General features: G+C 39.6%; 1 protein-coding gene across 3 annotated transcripts in view; it reads right to left on the minus strand.

Annotated features, from left to right (window-relative positions):
- The window catches only part of TRAPPC9 (trafficking protein particle complex subunit 9), a 431,865-nt gene that overhangs the window by 71,742 nt on the left and 340,034 nt on the right, over positions 1-20,089 (minus strand). The gene's annotated exons all lie outside the window — the stretch shown is intronic.

The following is a 20,089-nucleotide window of genomic DNA, read 5'->3' on the forward strand; positions in this document are numbered from 1 at the left end:
TCATAGAAATTTCAACAGAGAATTTATAGAGCAAATAATCTACTTTTCCTCTCCTCCTGGTAAACTAGAAGTTAGGAAACGAAGAGGAAAGTGGGAGAGCATGTCTAAGTCTCTGTTTCTACTCTGATATGCATTTAGTTGTACCTAGGAAAATTTGAATCAGTCCCAGTGAGGTCCTGTATAGGAAATAGTTTATAGTTAACTCTGAATTTCTCACAGCATCTATTCTTTTTCTGTGAAGTAACACCCAAGCCTCTTCTCACTCCCAAACTGGCTTATGATTTTGGATTCACAGACTAATTGGTTATTCCAACAATTCAATTTAATACAAGAAAAGTTAAGTTCTATTTTGATGTGCCAATAATGAAAATTACCTTCTCAAAATCCCAAAGTCACTACTTGGGACAGCATTGATACTGAGACCCAGCATCCATCTGGATTACCAAAAATTACTTTATGAGAAGTCACATTCATCAAAAAAACTGAATACAAAAGGCAGGGCAGGTTCATAGGACACTGCTGCTGTAGCTCATGATTAAATGATGCCTTAAAAAGTTGTGCAGATCTGAGAGGGGCTGTTGAAATACTGAACTTTGTGGTTTCACACAAAAGTCAAGCTTCCATTCTGTCATCCTCGCTAGAACTGGTGAATCTTTGCCTTCCCCAAATACCAGCCACAAGTGTGTGAAAGACTCATCTTCTCTCTTCACTTGGGCACAGAGCTGTGGTCAGGCTCTAGACATGTTTTTCAGTGTATTGCAGGGGGATTGCTGCAAGTTTCTACATAAGATTATTCCAGATTTCGCACAGGTTCTCATCAGAGGGACCTAGCCCTATTTTTATCAGGATCATAAGAGGCAAACACAGCACAGAATGTGGATTATTATATGGAAATGTCCCCGTTCTACTCACACGTACTGGCATCAAAAGTCTGTTTAACACAAATCCTGGAGGTGTCCCAGGAAGCACTGAGTGACCCAAGTGAGAATATTCCCTCTTTAAGACTGCAAAAATCTGCTTCTCTCCGAGCCTTTTGCCCGATTTCCTTTTAGAATTCTTTGGGAAGAGCATTCCACACTACACTCTCAACACTTTTAACAGACCAGTGCCAAGCCATTGCCCATTACTTCCTGTGTTCCCATTTTAATTAGATTATTTATTTTTGTTGTAATAGTAGAATACAGAACTGAAATAACTTGATTTTCACTCTAAGATTCTCCTTACAAAATATTTTGCAGGTTGGGTTTTTCAAATTATCACCAGCATCCTGTTAAAAAGCACTCCATCACTGAAACCCTCTTATGCAATGCTGCTGCCTTAGGAGACCAAACACATGGAGCAGCCTACTCATTCAGGAGGTGACTTTGTGTCAGTGTGTGACACAGCCAACAAGGGACCCAATTTGCTTTCAATTTTTTCTAACAAGAAGTTCATAACTGATCCTCTCCATGTGAGGTACTGTTTGAAGAGCTGATCTTTCCACATTGAAGTGAACCCTTAGTATTTTATATGGATAAGAATGTATTTTAACTATGCAAAATAAAATATTTCAGCAACAGCAGATCAGGGGGTTAAATTCACCAGAAGTCATGGAGCTTTCCTAATCTGCCTCCCTACAAGAGAAGAATTCATAGAGTTTTTTGTAAGTATTAGGTATAGCAATCCTTTGCATTAGAGGATGGTGTATATTGCCCCATCCTTGGAAGTGTTCAAGGCCAGGTTGGATGGGGCTTGGACCAACCTGGGATAGGGGAAGGTGTCCCTACCCATGGCAGAGGGGTGGAATGAGATGATCTCTAAGGTCCCATTCAATCCAAACCATTTTATTTTTTTATCAAATAGGTAACTTTTCCTTCCAATGCCACACTGCATTAAAAAAAAATTGTGAAGCACATAAAAGCAGAAATAAATAATTTGCTTTTGCATTTGGCATTGGTAATATTAAACCTACAACCACAATGCTGTTCTGATATCAGAACAGAATGTAGGACAGTAGGGAGAGAGAAAAGAGGGGGAAAAAAAACACTTGAAGGTTGGTTCATTTTCAGAAGCAGACTTTAAAAGCCTAATCTGTTTAGTTTATCAGAAAGATTGTAAAAATTATTTGATCAGTGAGTATCTCTATGGAAAGAAAATAAAGAGCAATAAAGGACTCTCTAGTGGGGAAACCTGTTACTAAAAGTAAGGGCTGGAAGCTGGAGCAGAAATTGAAATTAGGCAGGGAACAGGAGGATTACTCCTGTCCTGAACTCTTCTTATGAGGACCAGGGCCTTTCTACAACCAAACCTGAGCTTCTGAGCACAATGTATTAGCAAGGAGGGCCAGATAAGCCCCCAGAACTAGGAGGAGATCAGATTGAATGGCACCTTCTCACTGAAGATGTTTATAAATCCCATGGAGCCAAGGAGATCCATTTGCAGTGGTAAGTGGGAAAGGAAGGAACGACAGCAATAAGCTGGGGCTTAGAATGGGATAGCAGAAAGTCTCTTGTCAAAACTGGGGAAAGAATCTGCCAGGAAGTGCACTCAGCAGCTGTGAAGGGCAAGGCTGGGAAGGCTGGGTGGGAGGATCAGGAGTGAAGGATGTGAAGGGTGAATGCAAATAACTGCAGCTCAATTACCGAAGGGACACAGGCAGGGAGTGACAAGAGCAGGGTGGCTTCTTAAAGCAGGGAATATGAGGAATGAGCCCCTCCCCTGAGACAGAGATTCAATCCCTCATGGTTTTGGTTGTGTTCCTGCTCCTTAGTCACCTTCTGGGGGTGAGCAATGGGGGAGGGCAGGAGTTGGGGTAACACATACTCAAAAAGATGGAGACAGCAGACAGAGACAAAGCAATAAACCTAAAACATAAATACAAATTACAGCTTTTCTAGATATCATAGATATGAAATAGATGATATCTGAGTTGGTTTTGGAAAATCAGGGAGTGTCTGACAGGGATCTAATTTTATTGGGTCAAAATAGTCATTAACAAAGAGTTCTCTACAGAAAAGGAGATAATTTCCAAAGATCTTCTTAAATGCAATGCTTTATAAAGAGACATCAACTCCATATTAGCTTGTATTACATGTAAAAGGGAGGAAAGATCCAGTCAGAGGTCTGCAAGAACTAGGAGTTTTTCCATCTTCTTGGACTCAGAGCTTTTCATAAAACTGATTGACTGTTCACCCTCTCACATATTTATTCATTTGGCAGCCTGGTTTTCCCATAAAGCTATCTCAATTCAACAATGCCTGTGGAGCAGAGACAAAAACTGGAAACAGGGAATGATGGATGGTTTGCTGGTATGGCAGAGTAAGAATGGAATGGCAAGGGCCTCATCCAGATGTCCTCACAACAAATAGAAGAGCATAAAAATATTCATTACCAACTAAGAAAAAAGGCAGCATCAGAAAACAAATGGGAGCTAAAGGAAGCCAGGCAGAGCAGCCTGAAGACAGAGGGGATGTGGAAGCAGGAACGGGAATGTCTGAACTGGTGCTACAACACAAAGATGTCAACCCTCAAGACAAAAGCAGCATGTTAACCTTTGTATCATGCAAGAGGCAGAAGCCAAAACCAGTCTGCAGCTCCTGTGAGCAGAGCATGGGCCTGAAGGCACTGCTGCTGCCCCTGTTAAGTGGAACTTAAGGTGCAGCCTCTGATTCCATTTCTGTGTTGTGCTTCTTATATTGTTTTATGCCATTTTAAATAACTATACCCAGTGGGTCTCAGTGCAAGCTGGTCTGTGGACCAAGAGATTTCACCAACAGCTGTTTCCTTCATTTTCCTTTTCCACATAAAATCATGTTGTGTGACGTTATAGCTCCCCATACAACTGTGAAGAATTTCTGGGAGAAACTCAGCAGTGGGAAGGGGTGAATTAGTTAACATAGAAAACTTTCTCCAAATTTCTCATTGGACAGTGAGCAGTACCCAAGAATACACATGGGAAAGGCAGGACCATCAGGCTTTCTGAAGCTTTGTTGTATGAACTGGAGACTGTCAGACCCTACATGCCAGTCCACCTCACAGCCTGGTTCTGTAGTCCAGTTTGTCTGTGCAGATGTTACGGGAAACTGTGTCAAAAACTGCTCTCCTGAAATGCAGGGCAGTGAAACCACCATTTTTCTCATCTCCTTAGGATCCTGAATTCCACCATCCCATGTAACTGCAGCCAAGGCTTCCCTTGACTTTCACAGCCCTGACCAGGTCTTTCTTTAAAGGGTCAGGCCCAGGTAGATCATGCCCACCCACCAGCTCCTCAATCACCTGTGTCTGGAAGCTGGCACCAATGAGCTGGCTCCATGAGCCTCCTGAATTACATTTGTCCCTCCAGCAGTTTTTGGCATGGTTAAGGTCCCCTGTAAGCACCACTGTCAGTCCAGGTGAAGCTTCTTCCAGCTCTTTGCACAGGGACACCCAGCACAGCATCTGCCCTCTGAACCGCACCCAGCAGCTCCCAGCTGGCTCTTCACCACTTTATGTTTACATCCTTCTGTCTAAACATATTGCACTACTTACAGCTTTGTTTCCTGTTTGGTATTAAAACCAGAGAGTGACAAAGTGTCCTGGTTTATCTTTCCTGTTAGCGACACTCCAGCGCTTCCCAGCTGCACTTGCAGGGATCCTGCTGAACCTACCTCAGCTCCACATGGAGAATAAAACTAGAAAAGGCTGCATAAAAATATTAAGAAAATATTTAGAAAGGAACCACAGATGGAGATGTTTCTTGGCCATTGGTATTGTGGAGTGTCCTTGACCTCACTAAAGTTCCTTCCTTTCTTCCAGGACCATTCACTGTGAAATCAGCACATGTTTAGATTTGCATCTCTGTAGCCAAAAGCATCCTCTTGAATGTCTTTATTTTCCATTGCTTTGAGAAATTCTGCAAATAAAGTGTTGTTTTAACAGTTTGTATGAAAACATAGCAGTGACTAAGATCCATTACACTACATTTTGAGCCCAGACACCTAGAGATTTAGCTAAATGTGCACAATCTACCTCCTACGTAAGTGAATATTATGGTTAACTCTCTTGAAGTCAATGCAGATAAGTCAGTGTAAGGTAAGATAAACAGGAGTAAAGTCTACAGCATTATTTTAAAAAGGAGGAAATACAAAAAATAGAAGTAAACAGACCACAGTCTTTCTGCTAGAAGGCACAAACAACCACCTACATGAAGAAAAGTGGAGTAGGTGTGTGTTGGCCATTATTGATATAATTAGGATCTGTTTTAAAAAATACGTTTTTACAGAGGAGAAGTTACATAGTAAAAATATTTGTCAGCAAGTTATGTCATTTTAGTTATGTAATTGAAAATTAGGCTTACATGCATGACATTTTTTCTGTAGATAAATCTCACAGGATGAAGAAGATTAATATTACAGAATTTAATTTTGCTCTTAAAGCTACAATTTCAACATTAGACATCCTAAAAGTTGCAAAAATATCCGAGCTTTATTTGAAAGAAGATACTGCTGGACCTTGCTCACCTTTTTTAAGGTGTCTTCACCTAAACTAAACTGAATTAAATTAGCCATTTCTTTCTCAGATGGCTGTGTACATGAAGAAGACTGGGATCAGCCCTGGAAGTTTCGTAGTGGCAGCAGAGTGCAGAGCTGGTGGGATGGAATGGGAAGGGGTGAAGGAGAGAAAGGTGGGGATCAATGGATGTTAACAGATGAGCTCTGCCTGCAGTGCCCGGCCAGCACTGAAGTGCAGGAGCAAAATGTAACCAGAGTGGCCAATTAAAAGCGAAGAAAAACTACTGGAAAAAGAACGAGGCATTAATTTAAGAAGGCTGACTGTGAAGAGAACATATTCCAAGCTAGGAATGAAACTAAGTTTGTGGATAATAAAAAACACTGTAAATCTTATTAAGCAGGAAGTCTAAAGAGGCTTTTCTCTCGTTTTGCACCTAAGAGTCTGAAAATCATTGCATTATTAGATTAGCTTACAGAAAGGTAGTCATTCAATATCCCAATCTTATCCATGGGGAAAAAAATTTTGAAGAAGAAGATTTATAAAAACCACTGATGCCAAGGCCTATAATTGGAGAAGAAGGATAGTTTAGCCCAGAGTTGGGATAACAAATACTAGCCCAGGGAACTCAGACATTGAGTTCAATGGGGATTATAAAGCTTAATAAAAGGCAATACTAGTCAGCTCTGGCTCATTTTTTTCCCAGCATTGAGACAAGAAGTAGTTGCAAGTTCTGGCTGCAATTGTTCACACTCACTGAACAGTTTCTCTCTGGCCCTAATCAGAGTCAGAGAAAATGTCCACACCTAAAATGAGTTCTCACTCCTCGGCCCAAGTGGGACTGAAAGGCTGCATGAAAAGAAACAAATCAAAAAAGCAGTTCACAACTGCAAGATTTAGTGACATTGCTCTAGTCAAGGACTTGGGGGACCCAGGCTTCTTTCCCTGCTCTGCCACAGTGCTCTTGCACACCTTGAGGCATGCCATGAATTCTCTCCCCTTGCTTCTCAGCTGCACAGCAGAGATAAAAGTTCCTCCCTAATTTAGGAGAGTGCTGTCAGCCAAACAAAAAACAAACAGGGGGTGCTCAGACATAACCACACTGTAAAAAGTCAAATCTTAAAATTAAAAATTCAGGAAAGGACTTGTATTCAAAACAATGTTAAAGTACAAGCTAAATATACAGGTTTATTTAAACCACTGTGGAATAATTAAAAATTTAAGGGCACTTCAGTTTCAGCACATTTTCATTCACTGTCCTAAACAACATTTCGAATACAGCCAAAGCATGTTCATTAATTCCTAAAGATGCACATAAAATCCTGAAACTGTCAAAAGAAAAATTATCTGAAAGGAGTCCAGGAATTGAAATTCCAAACTAGTCTGGCATAGTTAGTGCAGCAGAAACAAGACCCTACCAGGGGGTAAAAAGAACTTTTGATTTCATACAATTTTGTACCAAAAGTCTCTAAACTATAAAGTCTCTAAGTCTCTAAAGTCTCTAAACTCAAAAGTCTCTAAACTATAAAGATAAATCAATTTACCAGCTCAGTGTAATGCAAGCTACAAGCTTTGTAAAGTATTAATTATTCCTAAGTATTTAATACTTAAAGCAAACCAAGTGTAGTCTCAACTACTGTGATTCACTCAGATGAAACAGAAAAAATTAAGTTTTCCGAACCATCACTATATAATAACCAACCTCCTTTTTTTTCAGATGTTGAAGGATAGTCTTTGCAACCAGATATCAACATGGAGAGACAGTTAAATATTTTTTTATCTGCTCCTCACTGCTGAAATTTAATCTCAAATGCTACAGGCCAGCCATGAAGGTATTAGAGAGCTTCATGTCCATCACTTTTTAATCATATGCCTGTTGTACTTGCAACCTCTTCCAGTAAAAAAACCTCAAAAATTGGATTTATCTTAGCAGCATTTTGTAGTTCCTTTTGGTTATTTCCTATATATCAGCAAACATTCCCTGCCAGGTTGTTTGTCTGATAGCCTCGATAATCTTAACAGTTGTTTTATTCTTTCTAATGTTGTGCTTTGTTTTGGTTAGCAGAACTGTTTTCTAAAGCTTTCTGTAGCATCAAACATGAACAAAGCAGGGAAAAACACATGGACTTTAAGCTAGTAAATCCTTAACCAAACTGATAAGCTGGCTTCAGTCTGAAGGGTTCACAGATTTTTTAACTGATTGTCACAGCACAGGCTCTACCCAATATCCCACAAACACTCAGCACCTACTAGAAGAGAAAAACAACATTTCACCCTGCATTTACAGAACAGTATTTTTAATTGACCAGAAAAGATGCAGATTCAAGCACAGGATGTCTGCACCAGTCTCAGTGGGGTGTTCTCTTGAAGAGAAATGGGTACAAGCCATTGATAAAGGCAGAGGGCACCTCTGTGTCCCCATTTCTGATACTGCATTGTTGGGTCTGGCTGAACAAGCTCCTGTAGAGTCAAGATATGGAACAATTCTGTATTTCTAGAATTTAAATGTAAAACATCCTTTTTATCTACATAAAAAATAGAGGAACAGAGGATAATGTGCAGTTTCCTTCTGGTAATAAGATCCTTTTTAAGCAAAGCTAATATATTCCTAGTTGAGAAGTAATTACAAATTTTTGCTGGTTCCAGTTTTACTTCAAGTTCCTCTTATTTCTTATTACCCAATCTTTGCAGATATTACACTTATTGTCATTGATGCCTCTCCAGAGGTTTTCTGCCAATTTCTGGTGAATTACCAACACAATGAACAATTTCTCTGTACCATTAATATTACAGAACACAGAATGGTTTGAGTTGGAAGGAACCTCACAGATCATCCTGTTCCAGCCACTCTTCCATGGGCAAGGACACTTTCCACTAGACCAGGATGGTCAGAGTCTCTTTATTACAACTATATTTTAAAGGTAGTACAGAATCCACACACTGCATAACTTCATGTTGTAGAAAATATTGAGGCTTTTTTCTGGTTGCTCTCTATATGCTGCAAAAGGCTGATTTTTCTCTGCTGTGTCATTCTCACTAATTTGCCTTCCAGGTTTTCCCATTTATTAACAAAATGTCGGAATCACCTGAATGTGAACAGTCAGAATCCCTACAAGAGCTTTTGTAGAGATTCACCAAGACTCCATGCCTAAACCACAAAACTTCAAAGAATTTTTTCCAGAGATAATGACAGTTACAAAATTAATTTTAATGTACTATCTTGGGATAAGTGAGAAACGTTCACTTATCCCCTAAAAATGCATTTTTGAATCAAGAATGGTAATGTCCTGGTAACAGCAGCTCTAAAACATTTTCCCACATGAATTTCCATTTTCCTTCAGCTGTTGTTTATGTCTTTGTAGTGCCTGTGTTGCATCCTTTATTATGTTTATATTCCTTGTAGACATTGATGGAGAACACAACTATTTAGGTATAAAGTAAGGAGTTATTTTCCTTTAAGAGTTTTAAAATTGAAAAAGTTGTTGAGAGCCTTGGATCCTCTTCTGGCCCCAGCAGTTCTTGGGTTTGTACTTTTTGCTTCAAATGTGTGTAGCCTAAACTGAGCCGTAAGGTGATCAGAGATGTAAATCAACATATTCTCCTAAAATTATCTTAAATTCATAGAAGTCTTCATTCAAAATTAGAGAAAAATATCCTAGAACTGACTGCAAGCAACTTCCTGGTGTGGTCACTTGGCACATTTGTGCATCTCAAGATGTATCAAGAGAACATTTCTTCCATAATTTTATTTCTGTGGCTACCAAGGCTGCTCCAAGCTGTTCTGAGTGATTATCTAGCACTCATTTTCACTTTCTTAATAATAAGTTGACAGCATGCAGCAGATAAATTGATTCACACAGCCACAAAATTGATAAATTCCAAACTGGAAGGATATTGCTGTTGCCATGCAAGTCAGCAGGAATCCTGAGTTTGCTTGCTTTCCTCCTTCTTTCTTCTCCACAAGCTCAGGCAGAAGGGATTTTGTCAAGAAAACTTTGGGAAGGATAAGAACAATTAGCAGAGGCACAAAATGCTTTCACAGAACAAATAAAAGAACAACTGTTCATGCATACACAGGAAAGAAAAAAGCTGCAAAAAGCTTTATCATCTGAAGCTGTCTTAAGGACCACATCAGCAGTGTGTCCATTCCAGAAGGGTTTAAAAGGACACTGCTCACAAGGGCTCAGCAATGGCAGGAATGGGAATAAAGCAGGATGGTTGCCAAGCACCTCCACACCTCCCTCAGGTGCTTCTCCACACACAGTCAGCCTCAGGAAAGGAAGGACAGGAGTCCTGTCAGCTTCACATAAGTGTGGTTTTGCTAATAGATAGATAGATGTGGTTTTCCACAGCTAAGATAATGAAAGAAAAGTAAGGAGACCTCAACCAAAATGAGTTCACATGCAAAATAACAAAAATTAACATGGATCCATGGTAGGTACTACTAGGCCCTGTATTTTGAGGCAGGCCATTAACGGGGCCTATGAAAACTTCAATGTCCATCAAGATTCAGAGTCATACAAGAAGCCTTAATTTCTCTATTTCCTGACTCCTTAGGGATTTGACTTTGCCATTGAGTCTTACCTTTCCTGGCCTAACCCTCTTTCAGCATCATTTTCAGAAACCACAGAGCCACACACTGACTCCAGCAACACACTGGCTTTGGGGTGTCTCATAACCAACATGTTTTGATGATGAATCACAGAAAAGCTGACCAAGAACCTCACTGCTGAGATTTACAGCCACACAAATCATGGCCTCACCTTGAAACTGTCTTGAATAGAGAAACTGAAATTTTCCTTCCATCTGCACCACCTGATATTGTCACATTACAGCTGAGGAGCCTGTGCCCCACTTTGTGCAATAAAGACTGTTTTTAAGCAAAATGCAGCTTTAGACTACCGTGGTATTTTCAGTGACTAAGAAAAACTACCAAAGGGAATTCCCAAGCAGTAATGCAATTTAGCAGGCTAATACTCACTTGTACTTTGAAAAAAAAAGCCATTAAATTATGTCAGTATAAAATATGCTGAAGAAATGTTTGTAATGTATGTACACAAACAACTGACACAAACATATTTAAGGAAGGCTGCCACCCAAGGAGACAGTGCTAGGGTTTAATTTCAAACAAAATCAATTTAAAGTACTTGATGTGTCCATACAAAGGCAGAGGTTTTGGTAGTGAGAACAGAAGGTGAAGTATTGGCAAGAAACTATTCACTGTGAAGGTGGGGAGACCCTGGCACAGGTTGCCCAGAGAAGCTGTGGCTGCATCTGAATCCCTGGAAGTGTGTAAGGCAAATTTTGATGGGGCTTGGAGCAATGTGGGACAGTGGAAGGTGTCCCTGCCCATGGCAGGGGGTTGGAACTGGATGATCTTTATGGTCCCTTCCAAGCCAAAGCATTCCATGAATCCCTTTTTGTACAGCCACTCTCAAGGAGCTGATGTTCCTAAGGAGTCCATCCATACTTTCTGATACTTCCCTCACCTCTCAGACTTGAAATTATTCTTAACTGCTTTCTAATTAAATCAGGATGTTATTTTTCCCTACATTTGCTCTGATTTAAATATTTGGTTAAATACTTTCTAATTAAGACAGGATATTATTTATGTGAGAAGACTGACACTTCATTAATGATGCAAAGCAGAGAGCTGCAGTTCTTTCCCATGGAACAGACTCAGATCACAAGATTTTCAAAATTATAACTTAAAACCTGAAAGCCTGAGAATTATTCCGTCCCTGTTGACCTTAATAAATAAAATCTAAGAATTTCAAAACTTAGTGTCTGAAGTGAAGGAGCCTTTATTCTTCAGAATATTCTCTCTAAAGATTACTTTTTCGAGGAAAAGCTGAAACAATTTCTGAAACTGTGATGGGTTAATTTTCCAGAAATGAAGCTGCATTGAAAATAGCAATGAAAATTGGCATTTGACAACAGTATTACATTATTTAGTGCTGACATTAAACAAGTAATATCTTTTGCTGCCACTGCAAAGCTTTATATTGCATTTATCAAGCACTTTTCAGGTTTCCAATGCAGTCAAAATGCTAATCAAGTTAAATAGTTACTGGGCACATCCTGATTTAACGTTTGCTTTGATTTCAGTACTGGCAAACTTCATATTTCTTTATTGGACCTGAAGTTCAAAATACTGTGTGGTGTCAGAGAGGAAAAGAAGGGCCATAAGAACCCAGTTATCAGAAAAATGAAGAAACAGCAATCAAGGATCTAAAAATCAGCCTATTTGGACCTAAGTTAAACAAAAAGACAGAGGTAGGAAGATGAATGTTAAACCACACAGACTTCCCATTTGCAAGATTAAATAAAGATAATGAAGTAACAATTCTTTTTCCTTCTGCACAAACTAAGTCAGCCTCTGATCCCTGAATACTAGAATACTATCATTATTATGCTGCATTAATATGCAATGTAATACTTTTCCACTATTTTGAACACTCTGCAGGAGTCTGGTGGTTAATATTCCATTTTAGAGAAGGCAACACTGTGAAAGGGATGGCAAGTAGCAGGCTCTAGACCACACAATAAGACAGAAGCATCTATTAAGGTAATTGCTTCATCCTCAGGACATTACAGCATGCTAATATTTCCCCATGAAAATTCAAAGTCTCAGCCCAAATGCAGCATGAAAACACAGTGCCCAGCCCTAGCTCCTGGACAAACATCACAAACAGCATTTTGCTTAGGTACATGCAGAAGCCACACAGACTGGAGTGGCCAGCAGTGCCTGCCTAGTGAATCATCCCATTTCTGCAAGCTCTCCAGCTACAACAGCCAGAGCCTGAACCACCTGTTTGCAGTATAATGATCTATTAGCACCTTTGCTTCAGCAATTCACTGATAAGAGGTGTCCCAGCACAGCTCTTTGGGGCTGTAAATGAAATTCCTGCACTTGACAGATGCTACCATGACAAGGCTGTCTGCTCCCACAGGCAAATATGTTGTTGCCCTGATTATTAAACTACAAACCCCACTGAGGAGAGTCACGGCCATCTAAGCAACTCCTGTAAGGATCATCATCTATTTTACAGCTGATTTATATGTTGAGAAGTAACACCATGCTTTTAACTGCAGCTGCTTGCTTGTTGATCTCACCACACTCAAGAGTGTGGCTGTAAGAGGAGGATGAGCCAGAGCCCCTGGTGGGATGAGGACACTGCACTTGGTCTTTCTATTGTTTCTTTAATCAGTAGAATCACAGAATCATTAAGGTTGAAAAAGACCTCCAAGATCGTGGAGTCCAACTTTTGACCAAACACAACCAGGTCAACTAGACCCCACCACTGAGTGCCACGTCCAGTTGTTCTTGAACACCTCCAAGGATGGTGACTCCACCACCTCCCTGGCAGAACCTTCCAAAGCCTGACAAACCTTTCAGTGAACAAATTCTTCCGGATTTCCAACCTGAATCTCCCCTGGTGCAGCTTGAGGCCACCCTGTCACTGGTCACCTGGGAGAAGAGGCTGGTACCCAACCTGGTACAATACTTCTGTCAGGGAGTTGTAAAGAGCAATGAGATTTCCAATGTTCACATAAAGAAAAGAGTCAAATATTGAAGACAAGTGTGTCTAAATATTTGAGATAATCTGACATAGAAAGTATTACCAGGAGTTTCTTCAGTAGTTTCTTCCATTAAGAAAAGGCATGAGACATGCTAATTGAGGTATTTAATGAAAACTGAAGGGGAAAGGCTGCTACAGAGCACCTCTCACTGCCACACAGCAATCCACTGTCTGGCCACAAGAAAGAAGGAAATAAAATCTCAGTGTTGCCCAGAGGATGAAGATAAGGTTCTGCTTGAGGGTGGGATAAAAGACAAGTCATATTTTGGGAAAGGTGGAGAAGGGAGACAAAAATCCATCCTGAAGTAGGTAAAGGAGATGTCACTTAAAACTTGTTAGAAATAGTGAAAAACAGTGACTTAAAAATTTCTCTGACATTTGGCAGGGAAGAAGAGCACCCCATGAGAACTTATAACAGTTGAGAAACACAAATATGCCTACATTTCATAAGATAAAAAATTTGAGTCCAAGCAATTAAACCGATTTGCCTCAGGCCATTTGAAAGTTTCACAGCCCCTGGGTGTCCACACAGAGACCTCCACCAAAAGCAAACCTCTGCAGGGGGAACTTCTCTGGCTGTCAGGCTTGGTCTGCAAGATCAATGCAGCAACACAAACTTTTTCTGATCCTCACCCAGATCATCACACTACCCAACAGAATAACTCCCTGTGAAAGGGCTGGTACCTTCACTTGTATTTTTTGGAGCTGATCTGCATTTCACTGATCATCTCACTTTTTCTTCCGTAGGAAATAGTCAGCAATGAAAAGAAAATGCAAAGAATTTGTCAGCTTTATGTTACCATTTTTTTCCCTATTCTTTTCACTTAGATTATGATTTTGTCCAGGACCCAATTCCTAAGTATTACACTCTAGATAACCTCTAAATTTTTCCTGGAATATGTGAGGTCATACTGTCCTCTTAATAACTATAAAATAAAACATATCAAATACAAGATCAAATACCAAAAAAAATCCTCTTCTTTTACCAGATTCATTCTCATCTTTCATAGATATAAACAGAGAAGAGATTGATGTTTTCTTAGATTAAAAAACCCAAAAACCAAAACCAAAGAATAAGGTATTTTTATGATATATTTTGGAAAGAATTGAAAATTACAAATCAGTGGTTCATTTTTTAATTGTACATCTTTTCCTGATACGTTGAGAATACATTAGCTCAGCAGTATCTGTAGTTTACAGTAGCAATTAGCATCCTGGGGAGCCAGCTGCAAATAACAAATTCATAAACAAAGTAGAATTAATCAAGGGAAAAATTAAAATAAGGAGGAGCTTGCATAATCTTAGGATGGCAGAACACCTAAGAGAAGCCCTTGCTCCAGGCAAGGATTAGTCTGTCAAAATTATGGTCAAATATTTAAACATTCTTCTTTTTCCTTAATGGTTTCTGTAGTTAATGCAAGGTGATTATCTAATTAAATAATAACTATATTATGGCCTGTCTACCAATTAAATTCAAACCATAATCACCTTGCTAAACTTTAAGATGTCCTTGCAAATTTTTCATTTAAGTAAGAGAAGGTACAGGGGAGATGCTCTTACCCATCAATGCACAGGCAGACAAAATAATAGACAGCAGTGAACTAAACTGTTTCTAAATTAAAAAATGTGGAAGAAATGTCTTCATGCCATTACATGGTTAGATTATCAGCCCAACAGCAAGTAAAAATTAGCCCATGCATTTTTTTATGTTCACAAGATGGAAAGAGGTGGGAAGAGCACAGAGCTGCAACCTCACCTCTGCCAGCTGAAACCTGCCCTTCCTAAATGGAACACCAGGCTTTGGCTTTGGCTTTGGCTTTGGCTTTGGCTTTGGCTTTGTTTAAGCCAGGCTTTTCTCAGGCAGTGCCCCTCACTATCATGTGCTGGATATCAGGCTACAGCAATAGAAACAAATCCCACATGGATTTCTTCAAGCAGTGAGGGAAGAGGAAGGACAGAGAGAAGGCAAAGAGGTCACTTGGCTCATTTACCTTTTCTTACAGGTAACTACTCACAACAGAAACTAGAGCCACAATTCTGAAATCCCAGTCATGCTGCTGCATGAAGTGACCACACACTTCATAGTCTGCTAAAATTGTTTGCCAAATCAGGCCAAAACCACTGGCCAGCCCTTTACCTGGTTCCGAGCTGGAATCTCAGACTGGGCAGCAATGCATTTCCATTGATTCTTTTATTTCATCTATTCATATTATCAAGGCTGTAATTTCACTGGCGATGTGTTGGGTTTTTTCATTGTTCCCAATCCATGACAATCAGGGAAAAAGCATTCCTTATGGAGGATATTTTTAACAAAGCTCAGCATAAAACAGAGCAGAGAGGGGGCTACAGCACTTCTGACCAGCAGACAACTTCCCCAAGAACACCAAGCTCAGAAATGTTTTACCAGCAGCACAAAATGTTTAGTTTTGGTTTTTGGGTTTTTTTTTTTTTTTTTGTGAAGCTTGCACAAACTTTGTGTAACAGTATTTAACAAGCATACTTATAAGGAGAAAACCACTTGGAAGAAGAGTCCATGCAGTCTACTGGAAGCTTGCTATGGTAAATTTAATTTACTTAGAAGTGCTGAAGTATTGACAAAGACAGAAACTGTAAAAAAAAAAAAAAAAAAAAAAAAACAAAAAAAAAAAAAAACACCACCACCAAAACCAGAAAGAACAAAGACAGAACAGAGATAGAATCATCTAAGCTTGTCAAAAAGGCAGGAAGGAAACACTGTCTTGGACACACTTTACTTGAGTATACTTTACAAACTTACAGGAAAATTCACAAGTGCAAAGTTATATCCTTAAACAACAAGATGAGGCTGTTACTGAAGTGCTATGATTTGTTTTGCATCTCTATCTAAAACAGTTTCCCTTTAGAACATCCTATTGAAAGGCAGAGAAGGGCTCTGTAGTGTTATTTTCCCCACATTCGTCAGAAAAAGCCTTTGTACTTAATATTGGTTGAGACCCACAGTATTTTAGGATTGCAAAGCCCACTTAGATTGCCCATCTTGGATATGAAAGCCCTGAGAACAATTCCAAAACAGCAGAATTAACACAGTCTTAAAAGAGAGAAATCAATGCAGTGTTTGTGTAATTCTTTTTTTTGTTGTTGTTGTGGGTTTGTTTTTTTTTTCCCCCCACGAGCACCAAAACATTCCCTAATTAGACTTTATGGCACTGCTTCTGGCTAGATAACAATTATCACTTCCATTTTACAGGTTGCTAACGAAGGAGTTTTGCTCAATTAGAAGTGAAAGGATCAATACCAGGCCATAGCACATCTCAAAAGGACAGAGGCCACTGCAGCCTGAAGTGCCTCAATCCACTGGGTGACAAGATAAGGTGCAATTAGTTATGCTTTTTCTCTGATCAAAGAGAAAAATTTCTAATGGACTGCCCTGCTCTGACAGAATGTGCCACTATCTTTTCTCTCTGTAACAGCAAAATTACAGTGAAAAGAAACAATTTTCTACGAAGCAAGGCCTAAACACAACAGTGTAGAAGCTATTTTTGCAGCTAATTCTCAATGTTTCCTGCTGCTTTTATTCTTAAGGCAAAGGGTACACATTTCATCAGCTGCAAGCTGAGAAGTGGATCTGTACACAAAATGAAGATATCCCATGCCTTAACAGAAAGGAAAGCAAATGAATCACTTTAAATTATAATCAATGAGAACAATAATCCTACAGCTAAGTCTTGATATTTCTCAAGTACTTTCATAAATTTTCAGAAGGGGCATTTCTACCACTTAAACTAATACAAAGCAAGAGATCAATATTACAAGGGTTTCTGTATTTTACCAGAGAGATTTGAAAAAATTCAACTTGCTTCTGTGCTTCAGCTCTTCCTATCTAAATTCTCTCTGTTCTTACTGGCCTTCAGTGACACACAGTAATTAAATGAACAAGCTCAAATTTTTCTAAACACTTGAAATATTTTATTATTTGCACCATTTTATGCAAGGTATGTATCTTAAAAGTGTTTCAAGGATATTTATGAGCTCAAATAGAACTGACAGAGGGCTATAAATCCATGCTAGCCATGAGGAGCTATTTTAATTTCCCAGAGCCTTGTACTAACCGGAGCTGGCTTGCCAGGAAAACTCAGTACTGGGCAGGTGTTTCAATTTTTGGCTTCATCTTCCTTCTCCTCCCATTTCTTTCAGTCTCTGGCCTTAATTATAAATCTCTACAAGGTCTTCAGAAAGCAGAGTTGGTCTGACAGCCAAGCTGAAAGCCTGGAACACTGTGCAGTGTCCTGCACAGTAAAACCTCCTGTGCATTGCTACAAGAACCACCTTGCCCCACAGGCTACTCCACTTGGTGTGTCTCGCTCACCACTTGGGACAAGACCCAAAAAGGCAGCTGGGCCACGCTGGCTCCAGCAGGGAGCTTGTCAGTGCTGTCAGCCCAGCAGCCTGTGCTCCAGCCCATCATCTTCTGGCCAAGGCTGTGATCCTCTCTTAAACAAGGAGACAGATTATAAACTGACTTGATGTAGTGTAATGATGGAAGTGACATACATGGAAACACTTTTTCTCTTTTGGCTGTGTCTCAGAATCTCTCTCTGCCTTCCCCCATGACTTGATTTTTTTCTATTTATTCTCTTCCATATGTTTCTGTATAACGGAGAAAGCACAAATAAACTGCAAAGCACAAAAAGGAGAAGAGACATCTCTCTGTAATTATAAATCTTGTTGTGTGATGCTTTGTATCTGTTGAGCATTTGGGGAAACAGATTTTAAGAACAGGTTCCATTAACAATAATGGGACAAGTTTCCAAAGTAATACAAGCTGGTGCACTTCACAGGAGCAAAGGCTTCTATTGCTCTGTTAAACCACTAAATCTAAGGAGTAAAATCTGCAGGTTTTGCCTACTTCCATAGTGACAAATGCTAGAGAGTAAAACTCTGCCCAGGCACACCAATGACTTAGTGTTGCAGTGAAAGAATAGACTGTACTCCTTCCCAAGCAGGGTCAAATTCTTGATCTCTAGCACTGCTGGTTCATTACCTCTATATTGTGTCCACTAAAGTGCTCAAAATAGGCAGAACTACCCAAGAGAACTTAATGGATGTCCAAAAGCATATTTGATTTGGCATAAGCAGCAGGAGAGAGGAGCATGTGAACCATCAGCACACCCAGTTTAGTTATTTCCATGAAACAAGATTTACAGTAATGGGTTTTAGCTTGCTTCCCATTAAGGAATTCTTCTGGATCCCATGAAGGAATAGGTGTGCACCTGTGTTCAGGGGGATTCCTGAAGCCAATGGAAAAAATAACCCGGAGGTCTGAAGGTGAATGTGAAAAGATAATGTGAAAAAATAACCAGGTGACCCACTGTGGTCCCTTCACACCTCACCCATTCTGTGATTCTGTGATTCTGTATTTCCCCCCCTCTATCCAATTAACCTGGTGATCATTTTCATGTAAGAATTTGCAGCCAGGCTCTACTTTTAATATCCAGAGTGCTAGAAAACACTTGTGCTAAGACACTTTGCTAGACATATTTCTAGTTATGCATGCAAATATACTGAATTTCACAGAAGCTGGTGTACCATACCTCTGCTTTACCAACATACATCTCCAATGCTCTTTTTTCCCTTAGTTCTTTAAATAATTTAACATATGAAATTGGAAGGTGCTGATTTTTTTTTTTAGTAAGCTAGAATTTCTTCACAAAACTCCAAGATGCTCTGATGACATTGGATGAGACAGCTGGAAGCCAGCAACAAGCATTGCTGCAGCTCTCCCTTAGCAGGCTCAGAGAAGTTTTCAAATACATACTGAGGATGAAGCAGATCTGCTGTGAGGATGAAGCAGATCTGCTGTTGAAAAGCGAGTGCTTTGCTTAAGTTTTCTCAGTAAATTTCAGAAATGTTATCATTAAAAATTGAAATTAACTTTCAGTTGCTTGGGCTCTATATTCTGTTTCAAGTGTTTTAGAAGCAGTGGTCTGGTTTTCATAAAAAATTCTAAGTTTTTGCTGAAGGATGTTTCTGTATGATTGCCAAGTCTCCCTTTAAACTAATCTCCCCTCCCTTCCTGTCCACTGTAGCATTTATCATTACTGCACTTATTAATTTTTAAATGCTGCCCTTCTTCACAGGAGCTAAATAGGAAAAAATGGGAAGGTGGAACCATGACAGATAATATAAATCTGGAAAACAATTTCCTTCTCCATTCACAGCTGCCAAAACTCAAAATACCCCCCTCTTTATGACTTCATGCACTGCTGGTGACCTACAAGTGAAGAAAGAATTCATTCCCTTGCATTTCAACAAATATGAGGAACAGCAAATTGGCATGGATGCTTCTTTTCAGTAGCAGTCATCTTGTCTGGCCAAATACACTTTTTCCTCCTTCTGTGGAGACAGAGATCTTCTGGCTGGCCCCTTTCCTACGGAGTGGAGAACACAAATCCAGACGAATCCTGTAACTTCCAAGCATTTTGTTAATTCTGAGCACCCTGCCAGTGATCAAACCCAAAAGGTTGCCTTCTGGAAATATCACCTGCACTGAGCTAGGGACAGTTCTTTTCCAAGTTCTGCCCCAGTTCTTTTCCACAACGAAACTGTTGCCATTTATTGTTATGGCATTTAGCAAAAGAAATTCCTGGACAAAACCCCTCTCGGTGTTCCCCTAAGGTGGCACTTTAATACAGATAAAAGAGGCTGAAGAGTCTTTAAGGTTGCCTTTAGACAAACCACTGTCTTTGAGATCATGTTGTGGCCTACAGGACATATTGTGCCATTTTTTAATACAAAGCAGTTGTAAACTGCCGAATTTCCACCCAAAGTCTGTTTTGTTTTGTTTTGTTTTGTTTTTCACATGCAATCACATTTGAAATAATAGTTAAAAACTTTATGTGTTTTCTCTTTAGCTGTAAGAAAACTTTCTTTAAAGGAACCTCAAAGTCCAAAGCAAGAAAAAACTATTACAGAATCAGAGAATCACAGAATGGATAAGGTTGGAAGGGACCACAGTGGGGTCATCTGGTCCAGACTCAAATACTACAAGTTCTGTTTAATGG

The sequence above is a fragment of the Onychostruthus taczanowskii genome, unplaced genomic scaffold, assembly GCF_017590055.1.
Source record: "Onychostruthus taczanowskii isolate IOZ18803 unplaced genomic scaffold, ASM1759005v1 scaffold66, whole genome shotgun sequence".
Classification (NCBI taxonomy): Eukaryota; Metazoa; Chordata; class Aves; order Passeriformes; family Passeridae; genus Onychostruthus; species Onychostruthus taczanowskii.